Below are 12,602 nucleotides of genomic sequence, written 5' to 3' on the forward strand. Positions count from 1 at the left end.
TTCTCCCCAGCTCCAATCCAAATGATCCACTGTCTCTCTTCTTGGAAACTCTCCCTAGCAACTCTCCACCAGGTTTAGAGCCATGCTTTGCTTCAAGGCCAAATTGAAATCCCTTCTCTTCCTTAAAGGCACTCTGGTTCATAATCATATTCTCCTCTGAGCTTCTATAATTAATTCTTATATTCTAAGCCACTGGATCTAAAATTTTTATTCTTCTCTTATGTGTCACTCCTCTTTCCCCAATGAATCCACAAACCCAAGAGCAAAGTTTTTACTAATTATCAGCCAGTCACTAAGTGTTCCATAAAAAATACTTTGAAGATAACACCACTTCCCATATGCACTTGAACAAATCACCCCCATATCTTAGGGAGTTTTTCCAAGGGTAATAGTTACCGGATAAATGAAAAGGAAGCTTGTATCTACGTAGTCACAGTGGAACTCTCAGACAAGCCAGCAGAGTCCAGGAAGCCTTTACTTCACTCCATGCATTCAACAGGCTCTTCTTAAGCTCCTTCTTTGTGCAGTCCTTAATTCAGCACGGGAGACAGACTATGAGCAATTTAGTTTCTACCTTTGATCAGCTTTCTGAAATCTAGACTATTTCAGGTTCTTTAGAAACCCGTCTCTGAAAAATCTCATCAGTGAAGGGATTCACCTTCTGAAAATACTACTTGGGGGAAAAAAGTAACACAGTCACTTGAGTTTTAATCTTGTGGCCCTATCCCAAGATGGCCAGTTGAAGTGTGTGCATATAAAAGATAACTCAAAACTGTCCTGGAGCTGAGATAATGACCTCCTTCCCATTCCCAAGACCCTGCTGCCCAAACAAGAGAAACACCTGCATGGGATAAAACCAAGAGCTAGACTAAGGCAGCATTAAAACAAATTCTCTCAGTTAGTGAAGTTGTTTTATTCATGTCCAAGTACCTGTAAACTACATTCGTATAAAGATCCCAGGAAAATGCAATAATCCTTAGAAACACTTGAAAATGTTCAGTCTCTTAAATTCTACTAAATTACTAAATTCTTGGATAAGGTAGCACAAACATTGGCTAGTCTTGAGTCACTTAAAAAATACATCTTTAATACTTAGTGCATTTCAGGTGAAGGACAAAAAAGGAAAGCTAATCATTCACCAATACTTGCAGTTTAATTTGTTAAAGTCATAGAGTGCAAAGTTAATTTTCCTTTGTTTGAGTTCCGTGTGTGTGTGTGTGTGTGTGTGTGTGTGTGTGTGCGCGCGCGCGTCCCTCAAGGAGCCTGCATACAACCACCACAGCCGCAGGTTAGGGCTCAACAGCCACAGCAGAGCAGCTTGGCGAGTCCAGGGGACCAACCGGCGGCTGCACGCGAAACCCACTCACAGGCCCGCCGGGACTGCCCGCAGTCTCCTCTGCGCACCGCAGCTCTGCACTTCCCCAGATCCCTGGTCTCCCTGCTCCCCACCCCCAACTGCGTGGCCCCAGCCCGCCGGAAAGGCTGCCCCGACCCACCGCCCAGAGGGCAGTCCCCACCAGCCCCGCCGAGCTGCCCCTCCGCCCTGCTCTTCTGCGCCTGCAGAGGCCCCCGAGTGTGGGCGCCCGGCGCGAATACTCACAGAGCTGAAACTTGGCCGGGGCTAGGAGCGGTGAATAGCGGGAAAAGGGCTAGGGCTGCAGCGGCGGGCAGGGCGCGGCAGAGCGGAACCGGCGCCCCTCCTGCCCGCCCGCCGCGGGAGCCAGGGCACGGGCACCCCACCCCCTCCCGAGGGAAGACGGGCTGGGAAAGCCAGGGCGGCGGCCGGACGCTCTTACCTCTTGAGTTCTCCAGCCAGGCTGGGCGCTCGCACTGATGGGGGCTTGTCTGGAGCCGCGCAGCCCGGAGGAGGAGCCGCTCCGGGAGAGAGGGCGGTGGTCGGGCAGGCATCCGCGCCCGGGGCTGCGGCCGGGCTAGGGGGAGAGAGATGGGAGGGAGCACAGATTTGAGTGGAGGGGGGCGTGGAGGAGGTGTGCCTCCACCCGAGACAGAGAGGGTGGGCTGCTGAGCCCGGTGGCGGGGTGTGCTCCAAGGCACTGGAGGGAACAAGAAAACCCGCGCTGAGAGTGTGGAGCTTGGGGGGGGGGGGGGGGGGGGCGGGGGGTGTGCTGGGGTTGGGAAAATGGAGGTGGGGGGCAGGATGAAGAGTTGGCCCACAAACCGGACGGCCCTCACCTCGGCACCATCCGAACAAGAATTGTCTGGGTCTGGAGCAAAACACAAGGGGATCTGAAACTTTATGTCATTTTCTCATACACACGTGACCCCCCTGCAGTCCAGATGGTTTCAATCACTGGAGGAAAAAAGCGGCTCTGCTGGTATGCATGAAAAGCCGGAGCTGGGAGAGTCTGGGAAAAGCTGCCTGTACAGCTTGTCTGCCTTCAAACAAACCGATGAGCTCTTTCCGTTCTTCCAGCCCTTGGCCTGGGGCAGCCCTGCAAAACCCAAAAAGACATTACAAGAAGCTACGTTTGGTACTGCCAACAGTGGCAGAGGAACTCTGAAAGCAGTAGGGTTCCAAGGAGTTTGATCTGAACCGAAAGATCCAAGGGCATTCTGAGATTTTGTTTTAAATACTCCATTTGGCTTGCAAAACCCAAAACTAGAATAGGGTGTCATTAAATAAGCAATGGAATACTAGCAGTGAGAATCTGTGATTTATTAGTGGAATTCTGAAAGACATTGTTAACTCAGTGTGACAATCCACTTGGAAAAGAATCATGCAAACCACTTAAAATCCAAACCCACACATACTTGGTGGGATGTTAGGAACCCATGTTACCCAATTTCTCATCCCATAAATCACTATAAATAGACTTTGATATTGGAATGCACAAATCTGACTTTCACAAACCTAGTTATAGCTTGAAGGAGCAAATGTATATGAATGAAGATAAACAGGCTATAAAGGCCAAGACATGTTTCAAAGCCCAGGCCAATTCAATTGTCACATGTCTGAAAGACGGATTTATTCAGCTCAGAAATAATGGTGGGGTGGGGGTGGGGGCAGGGAGGCACCTGGGTGGCTCAGTAGGTTGAGCATTAGACTCTTGATTTCAGCTCCGGTCATGATCTCAAAGATGTGAGGATCAAGCCCAGAGTCTGGCTCTGCGCTGAGCATTAAGCCTAGTTAGAATTCTCCCTCTCCTTCTGCCCCTCCCCTACTCGCTCACATTCTCTCTTGCTCAAAAATAATAATAATGGGGACTTTAAGATACATCCTAAAAATAATTTAACTTGTTCATGATCAAACAGAAATAGTGGCAAGAATCAAACCGATAAAGTCTATTGTTCCTTTGCCCGAAAAGGATATTAATATAAATCACTGGTACGAACTCTTTATCTTGTAATATTAGTGCCAGAGGATACATTTGGCCTTTCTAGCAGAAGGCCTTATACACAGAGTAACACAGTTGTCTGTGTGTGAAAAATATATCAGCTCTTGGTAAAGTGAATTGATTCTACATTAAGAAAACCCAAGGTTTCCATTGTTGAGGCACACTGGAAAACACAGATGACAACCTGAAACTAGGCAAATCAAAACAAGTTTTACTCCAAATTCAAAATCTAGCAGTGAGTTTGTCCTCTAGTTTAGTGAAGTACTTGAACCCTTCAGGAGACCAAGGCCATATATGGATGGACTTAGCCTTCTCCAATCTTCAGTCTCAAATTAGGGTGGTTCTACTCTCCAAAAGCAACAAGAGAATTCATGTAAAAGAATCCTTAGGGGACACAAGCCACAGAATGTAATAACACTCCAGGCAAACGCCACCTGCAGCTCCTTATGCTGTATAAGGAGGTTCTTAAGTTTCTCACTTGCAAGACTATTAAAACTTCTACTTATTAAAGTCCTTTCTTATGAATGACAACTGTAAAGAAAGCCATCCCAAAAGAAAGCATCAAGATTTTCTTTATTCAGACCCAGGACAGTAACTGTTTTCATCTCCAAGAGCTGCTGCTGCTGCCTCCTATGTGTACTAAAGCAATGTAAGAGGGCAATAATGAGATACAAAGAGTTCTTTTTTTTTTTTTTTTTTTTTGCCAATGCTATTGCAAATTATGCATAGAGCTTTTCTAATTCTTAAGAAAAACCTTAATTAGATCTGCTCTTTCAGAAAGAAAGTTAACATCCCTTAAGTTTTTTAAATACAGCCTAAATATAGTCTTGAGTCTAAACTCCACTGATGTCAGTCTCAGTCAGTTAACACTGGCCAAAATTTTATTAGAGACACTGACAACTGAAATGTTTTTAATACTAATTTAAAAGGTGCTAATTAAGTAATTTACATTAATCTAATGTCCACGTCACACGACAAAACTAAGGGAGATGTAAGCTCGAGGACTGGGACCAAGTCTATCTTTGCTAATAATTACATTGTTATGTGCCTAGCACAGTACCCAGCATGAAATATGTGCACAATAAGTACATGGTGTTTGAGTAAATGAAAGATGAATAAAACCCCTCCCCATAAGGTGACAATCCTGTAGAGGCATGTGACTTGTAAACAACTGAATGAAATAACAGCTTTAGGAAGGATACTAGCAACAGAAAAGAGGAAGAGGTAATTAGCATTAGCTGGCTTTGGGCTTTATTCACAAATAAGAAGAGTTTACAAGAGGAATTCGGTATATTTGGTGCCTAATTTAGGGATCTCACAGATACACTTTCTCAAGTCCCCATTATTCAGTCCCCTCAACACAGAGCCAAGACAAAATTTGAGCATAAACATCCTGGCTCTAATTTGGATAGTATGAATACTGTTCCTTTCATCCTCTCAAATACATCGCCTCCACCCCCAAGCCATTTCCTCTGTACTGTCTTCTGTCAGTCTAATGAAAGTTTCCTAATCTTTAGAAGCAGTAGCTTTGCTTCTCTTTGTGTGGAGAAATACAATACACTCTGATTACATGCTTATATTCCATACAGATGCCTGGCAACACATCTTATAGCTAAGAGTCTGTTTAATATTTTAACTTTGAGGGACTTATGATTCAACTATTTTGTTATATACCAAAATAGCACTTGACATCACAGAGATGGGCTTTACTTCCTTTTGCTATTTTAAATCCTGCACTTAAACATGGTGAGTGGCTTGGGTTTTCTGGTTCATAGATTTTGCTTTGGAGTGTTTTTTTTTTCTTCGAGGGACAAAGGGATTAAGATTTTTGAGGAAGTCTTCCAGGTTTGCAGGTCTAGTACTCATGAAGCAGTTACTTCCTCCTACATACTCTGCCTACAATATTATATATGGTCTTAATTAAAGGGGGAATTGGGGTCTTATTATGCTTCATGATCCAAATAACCAGGTTTCTCTAAGGCAGGCAACTGGGCAGGAAGGTTGGCCCAGATGACCTACCTTTAAGTTTTCTAGGGCATGCTTTTCTACATATCATTTCCTTCTTTAAATTTTTAATAAAAATTTTATGTTTTGTTTTAAATAACTAAACTTAAATGGTAAATATTGAAATCACTCTAAATAATTACTAATTATTAAAAATTAGTAATAATTTTTAATCACTCTAAATAATTACTAATTATTAATCCATACCTCAACAAGTACTATTTAATCCAATTCTGTTTCCATTCCCCCTACATTTGAGTAGAACCTCATTTCTAAAGCACCAAATATTCACCCTTGAACTTTTTCCATAAGCTTTAAGACTTAGGGCCAGTTTCAATATAAAACAACTCTGATCTGTAATCTCCAGAAGCCCAGCATGCCTCAGGAGTAGCTATCAAGGTCATCCCTCTGGCTTTTTACTTCCGTCTTTTCCAAGACCCTCAAAAGGCCAACGGGACTTACATTCACACAGTTGAAATGTCAGTAGTATGAATGCTTATGACGAATTTTTGCAATCAGTAAAGCATAATAGCATGTACTAGAACACTAGTTCCTAAAGCTGAGAGCTCTTCAGAATCATCTAAGAAGCTTGTCAGAAATACAGTTTCTGGCTGTAGTCCCAGACCTACTGAATTAGAATCTCCAAGGTTAAGAAACACTACACTAAATTAATTGTAAGATCTTTGTCAGTTCTACATAGGCCAATTTTCCCTTAGAGGAAAGCCCCTCTATCACCACACACTCACACAGGCTTCCCAAAAGAAATCAAGCAAGACATTATATGAATTGAAACATAATATAGCTCTTTTCTTCCCAATAAGCAACTTCCTTAGTCACAATTGCCTTTACAGCCTACCTCTGAAAGAAAAAAAAATCCTTAAACTGATGTTTAAAAAAAGTATATTCCTACTAAACAAAGTTTAACAAGATTTCAAAACAGATCATTGAGGACTCAGCATGTTTTGTTAAACAAACAATAGCACTAATAGGTCACTGAAACTATTGATTATATTTCTATCTTTGGTAATCAAGTAAGATAATCCGTAACTGACCTAATGTGTATTCTGTTAAAAGCTACTTAGTTTTTAAAATTGTAGAGGATAAGTGGGGCACCGGGGCGATAGCAGGGGTGAGGCCTCAGTTGTTTAAGTATCCGACTTAGGCTCAGATCATGATCTCACGGTTCATGGGTTCGAGCCCCGCGTCAGGCTCTGAGCTGATAGCTCAGAGCCTGGAGACTGTTTCAGATTCTGTGTCTCCCTCTCTCTCTGCCCCTCCACTTGTGCGTGCTCTCTCTCTCTCTCTCTCTCTCAAAAAAATAAACATTAAAAAAAAAAATTTTTAATTGTAGGGTATAAGAAACACAGAACCCAAAATTGTGTGTAAACATTTTTTCATTGTGACTTTAAAATATATATATATATTTTTTATACGTATATGTATATGTATATGTATATGTAAGATATATACCTGGTTGAAAACTTAAAAAACAGTATAAAAGGATATTTGGAGAAAGAGAAGTCTTCCTTCCTACTCCTGTCCTCCAGCTCCCCTCTCTTCAGGCAATCACTGTAGTTTCTTGTATATGTTTCCAGAGATATTCAAAGGGAACATAAAATTATTTATTGTGTATAACACATTTTTGGGAGAAGAAGTCCAAAGCTTATAACGGATTATCAAAGAGGTTCAAGATCTCAAAAAAGATAGGAATCCCCATTCTAGAGCAAAGCTAAGGGTTCACGCTCTATTTCAGTCCACTGGAAGGATTAGCAGAATTGCAACCTTCATTTTACTTATGAGCGTTACTACGCACAACTCCAGACTACAAAATAGCTTCAGCGAGCAATGTTGGTTAACATGCAGATGTGGTTATAAAATGCCACATCTGTTTGTAAATAACTTCCTCATTTTTATGTTTTTCTTAAACAAGCCCTCCAATAAATAGTTCCTTCTGTTACTGTGTTAATAGACTGACAGTGAAAATCTGTACAAAAACTTCTGGCATATACATACCCTCACAACCTGAAATTTTTCTTTTGTAATAAGAGAAAGATTCTATTTATATCTACACAGAATTTAAGGGGGAAAATTGACTTAGTATACTCTTGGTAGATATAATTAACATAAGTTACAAGGTTATTAATAAAGATCTTAAGAACCTTATGTTTTAAGATATACATTATTTTTGTCAAGATGGTAAATCTCATTTGGATTTAAGTGATTATTACTTTCATAAGTGTTATAATTGGGATTTTAACATAAAGCTACAAATAAGCTATTAGTTTGTTAAAGTACTTAAGGGCTAACTGAACAGTTTCCCTTATCCCCTTTTTCAGAACAGAATCTGTTTCCTTGCCTGAATACCATGTAGTACTTTTCACTCTCCCCTTCCTAAGTGTATGAGAGATATAGTACATAAACTCAAGTTTCTTTTCCTATAATCAGCTTACAAAAAGGTTTAGTCTGACCTAGGTCCATTTATTTTTTGCTCTGTAATGCTATTTGGGGTTTTATTCCAAAAACCAGGCTATTTACTATTTACTTAAAGAAAGTGTTAGGACTGTTTGACTGATGAGGCTGGGCAGGCTAGACCTGGGAGAGAATAAAGAATAAGATGAGATACTGGATGCTCTTTAGATGGACAGGAAACAAGAAAAAGCTCAGAAAAGCTCACGAAGACTGAAAGGTCTCCTCACTCGTATGTCTTGCTGAATGGTCCTTTTTCTTCTCTCAGGGGCTTAAAGATAATTTTTAATTGGAAGAAATTAAAGTCTAAAAATTTACTGATTTGAAACACTAGTTATCAATTTTTGTTCCAATGGTATCAGTTTTAGATCTAATCAAAATATCCCTAGATTGAAGAATGATTTATCTCTGTCACTAAGCTCACTAAACTTTGCCCCAAAAGCATCCCCGAAATAAGAATTGTGAGAATGTGATCCCTTCTAGTAATTTTCCATATTACTTGCAAAAAAAAAAAAAAAATGAACCTACAGCAAATGAGAAAAAAAATAGCTATAGCTATTTACTTCTTTATTCACTCAACAAACATTTATTAAACACCTGCAAAAAACTGTCTTTGACATCAATGGAGCATAAAAGAGATAAGTCATATAAGCAAATCTAAAATCTAGTGAGGAAGGTACATATTAACAATATATCAGAATAAAATATGTGGTATAAAAGAGATAAAGAGGAGACAAAAGAGGAATTTGCAGTAGTAGACTTTCCTCCCAAAAACTGATGGAAAGAGGGTAGGAACTGAATCTTAAGTAATTGTTACAATTTCTTTTCAATAAATAGAAAAGAGGAGGAGATAATTCAAAACCACAGGAATTGCCTGAGCTGTGAACTACTATAAGAACAATGACTGCTCTTCATTTGATTAGAGTAACAGAGGCTAAAAAGGCAGATTAGTGGAAAACAGTTTGGTGGTTCCTCAACAAGTTAAACATAGAATAACCATATGACCCCACAATTTCAGTCCTAGGTATAAACTGCAAGGACTGAAAACAGGTGTTCAAATTAATTGTGCATGAATTTTCATAGCACTATTCACAATAACCAAAAGGTAGAAACAACCCAAGTGTCCATCAACAGATGAATTGATAAACAAAATGTGGTATATTCATATACTGAAATATTACTTGGCCACAAAAAGGAATGAGGTGCTGAAACATCCTAGAATGTGGATGAACTTGGATAACATTACGTAAGTGAAAGAAGCCAGACACAAAAGGCCACATATTGTATTATTCCATTTATATGTACTATCCAAAACAGGTAAATCCAAGAGACAAAAAGAAGATTAGTGGTTGGCAGGGGCTGAAGGGAGGGAGAAATAAGTATGGGGTCTCCATTAGGGGTGATGAAAATGTTTTCGAACTAGACAGAAGTGATTGTTGCACAGCATCGTGAATGCAATTAATGCCATTGAATTCTACATTTCAAATGGTTAATTTTTATGAAGTTGTATGAAGTCCAACTTAACCTTAAAAAGAAAAATAGGGAGATATGGGTCTGTGGTAGATACAACAAATGCTTACTAATATCCTGTCCAGTCCCCAGAAGTCTATATATTCCATTCACCCTACAATTAGGTAGGGCCATATGACTTTCTAGCCAACAGGTTGTGAGCAGAAATGACTCACGTCACCTCCAGGCCAAAATTTCTAAGAATGAGTAAGAGGGGAACCTGGCTGGCTCATTTAGTAGAGTATGCAACTCTTGATCTTGGGGTCATAAATTCAAGCCCCATGTTGGATGTTGAGCCTACCTAAAAAAAAAAAAAGAAAAGGAATGAGTAAGAGATGTGCATGCCTCTCTTCTATAACCACACAGATCCAAAGCCATGTGAGACAATGGGGCAGAATGGGTCACTGAATAAAGTAGTGTCTCCCTATTGACCCATGCTGGACATGTTATATGAGTAAGAAATAGACTTTTTTTGAGAGACAGAGGCAGAGACAGAGAGAGACAGTGAGTGACAACAGGGGAGGGGCACAGGGAGACAGAATCCCAAGCAGGCTCCATGCTCAGCATGGATCTCACAACTGCAAGATCATGACCTGAGCCAAAATCAAGAGTCAAGTGCTTGGGGCGCATGGGTGGCGCAGTCGGTTAAGCGTCTGACTTCAGCCAGGTCACGATCTCGCGGTCCATGAGTTCGAGCCCCGCGTCAGGCTCTGGGCTGATGGCTCAGAGCCTGGAGCCTGTTTCCGATTCTGTGTCTCCCTCTCTCTCTGCCCCTCCCCCGTTCATGCTCTGTCTCTCTCTGTCCCAAAAATAAATAAACGTTGAAAAAAAAAATTAAAAAAAAAAAAAAAAAAGAGTCAAGTGCTTAACTCACTGAGCCACCCAGGTGCCCCAAGAAATAGACTTTTATTGTCTTAAGCCACTGAAATTTCAGGGGTTGCTATTGCAGCATAGGCTAAACCTACTCTGACTGACACAGGGTCAGATCTAGGAAGGCTAAAAAAGCAGTACTAAGAAATTTGAATTTTATTCTGAAGGGCATGAAGAGACAATGCTTTTGAGGAAAAGAGTAACATGATGTGCATTTCAGAAATATAATTATGGATGCAATGTGCTGAGTAAATTAGAAACAAAGATAGTCTTCAACCTTGGTGCACATCAGAAATCACCTGAGAACTGTAGTCCTCTTCCAATTCCTTTATATTTCTTTAAAGAATAAAATATGTGTCCTCAGGGGGAAAAATCATCTGAGGAGTTTATAAAAATGCAATGCTGTAGTCCAGGACATGTCTAGAGATTCTGATGCAGAATCTCTAGAGGTAGGGTCTAGGCAGTTATAATTGAAAAAAACTCTATGGGAGATTCTAGACTACAGGTTAGAGTCAAGGAAAAGATGTCTAGCTCAGAGATGACCAAAATTACATGCTTAGTGGATTCAAACAAACAGTATAATAGAATAACTATTTTCTTAACAAATGGAATGATAAATGCTTAGAGAGCTTCTGTTAAAATAGTTATGAAAAAGTTACTCACATTACCATTTGTATAGTCATAGTCATGACTTTGAAAATTTAAACATCAGTAAGATGGGGGTGACAGTTTGCATGTGCCTACCCTATTGTTAAGTGTAATCTACCCCAACATCTCTGTTAGCTTGAGAAACATGGCTGATACACTCAAGTCAGAGGACAGAGCTGCCCTCAGTCTCCTGGAAGGCCAACCTCTTCCCAGCACTCACATCTATCTTATTTCCTCCTTTCTTTCCTCTTTTCTCTTCTTGCAGAATAACTAGCATTCCATTCGGTCTTTAGTTCCTTCCTCCCCAGTATCTAAGTCATCAACCAACCTTCAAGTCATCAAGACTTAAAGAGCCAAGATTTAAGGGCTCAAAAAGTCTGGGTTACAGATGCATTGGAAGCTGTCACTCTAACCTCTGTGTGTGTGTGTGTGTGTGTGTGTGTGTGTGTGTGTGATTTTTACTACCAATTGTAATTTTTTAAGAGTCTCAGCTTTCCAGCATACAGATCTAATACCATGAGGAAATTGATCCTTTACCAACCAAAATTCAGTTTGTGTTATAAAAACAAATCTTCAGAGCATCTCAGGAAAAAGTGATCTCTGATAAAGAGCATTGAAGTTGACTGACAAAAAGTACCTTTATGATTTCTGAAAACCTACTGAAAGGTGCAAAAGAAACTGACAGGCTTCACTACAAACTGCCTCACTGTACTGAATACTGCTCAACAATCCTTTTTTCATTATTCCTAGTGATTAAGATTCTTTTCTTGCTTTCCACAACAACTGTCCCAAGTTTGTATATTTTCAAAACTTCTAACCAATTCCTGTTAGCAGGCAACTTTGCCCTCATCGCTGAAAAAGCAGAGGTGTATTTTCCTTGACATTCCTCTACTATGTCAAAATGCATCTGCTTGCCTCCCTATCTCTTATCCCAGAAGCATGCCTATTCCTTTTGAAGAATAACTCTACTAAGTTGGATCTTTTGTTTCCTGCATCTCATGTCTTCCTCTTTCTTTTTCGATCCCTGTTGTAGTTTCTGAGAAAGGGTACATAGGAGGTAAAAAAAAAAAATTTGATGCTTTACAAGGCTGAAAATGATTTCAAACTATTCTCCCACTGGAGTGACAGTTTAGTCTGGTAAAGAATTCTAAATAGAAAATATTTTTTATTCAGATTTTAGAAGTTATTGTTCTACTGGTCATATGCTTTCTAGTATTGCAGCTGGGAAATATAATGCATTTTTTGTGTCTGCTAGCTTGGAGGATCTTTTCTATCTGAAATCTGAAATTTCATGATGATGTGCCTGCATATGGGTACTTTTTCAAACATTGTTCTAAGGCACATTAAAAGTGGGCCCTTTTAATCTGGAGGCTCATATTCCTTGATTTAGTTCCAATAAATGTTTTGTTTTGTTTTTCATAGATTTCCTCCCCTAATTTTCTCTAATGTCTCTGTCTAGAACTCCTATTTATATGTTGGACCTCCTAGATTTTAATCTGGAGGCTCATATTCCTTGATTTAGTTCCAACAAATGTTTTGTTTTGTTTTTCATAGATTTCCCCCCCTAATTTTCTCTAATGTCTCTTTCTAGAACTCCTATTTATATGTTGGACCTCCTAGATTGATCCTTTATTTGTCCATCTCATTGTCTTTTTCTTCTACCTTATGGGAAATTTTGTACATTTTTCCTTCTAACTCTTCTATCAGACTCTACATATTGGCTTCATATGCTCAGTCTCATAAATAACT

General features: G+C 39.9%; 1 protein-coding gene across 9 annotated transcripts in view; it reads right to left on the reverse strand.

Moving 5' to 3' along the window:
• Window positions 1-12,602, reverse strand: part of DENND2B (DENN domain containing 2B) — a 178,809-nt gene that overhangs the window by 155,143 nt on the left and 11,064 nt on the right. For 6 of the 9 annotated variants that reach the window (XM_045484420.1, XM_045484422.1, XM_045484412.1 and 3 more), the window contains exons 3-5: window positions 2,194-2,453; window positions 1,797-1,931; window positions 397-529 (exon numbers count right to left, since the gene is read on the reverse strand). The gene's annotated coding sequence lies outside the window, so the exon portion shown is untranslated. Of the gene's footprint in view, window positions 1-396; window positions 530-1,600; window positions 1,723-1,796; window positions 1,932-2,193; window positions 2,454-12,602 lie in introns of those variants that run through there. The other 3 variants (XM_045484419.1, XM_045484415.1, XM_045484413.1) reach the window with 3 other exon arrangements.

The sequence above is a fragment of the Leopardus geoffroyi genome, chromosome D1 (assembly GCF_018350155.1).
Source record: "Leopardus geoffroyi isolate Oge1 chromosome D1, O.geoffroyi_Oge1_pat1.0, whole genome shotgun sequence".
NCBI lineage: Eukaryota > Metazoa > Chordata > Mammalia > Carnivora > Felidae > Leopardus > Leopardus geoffroyi.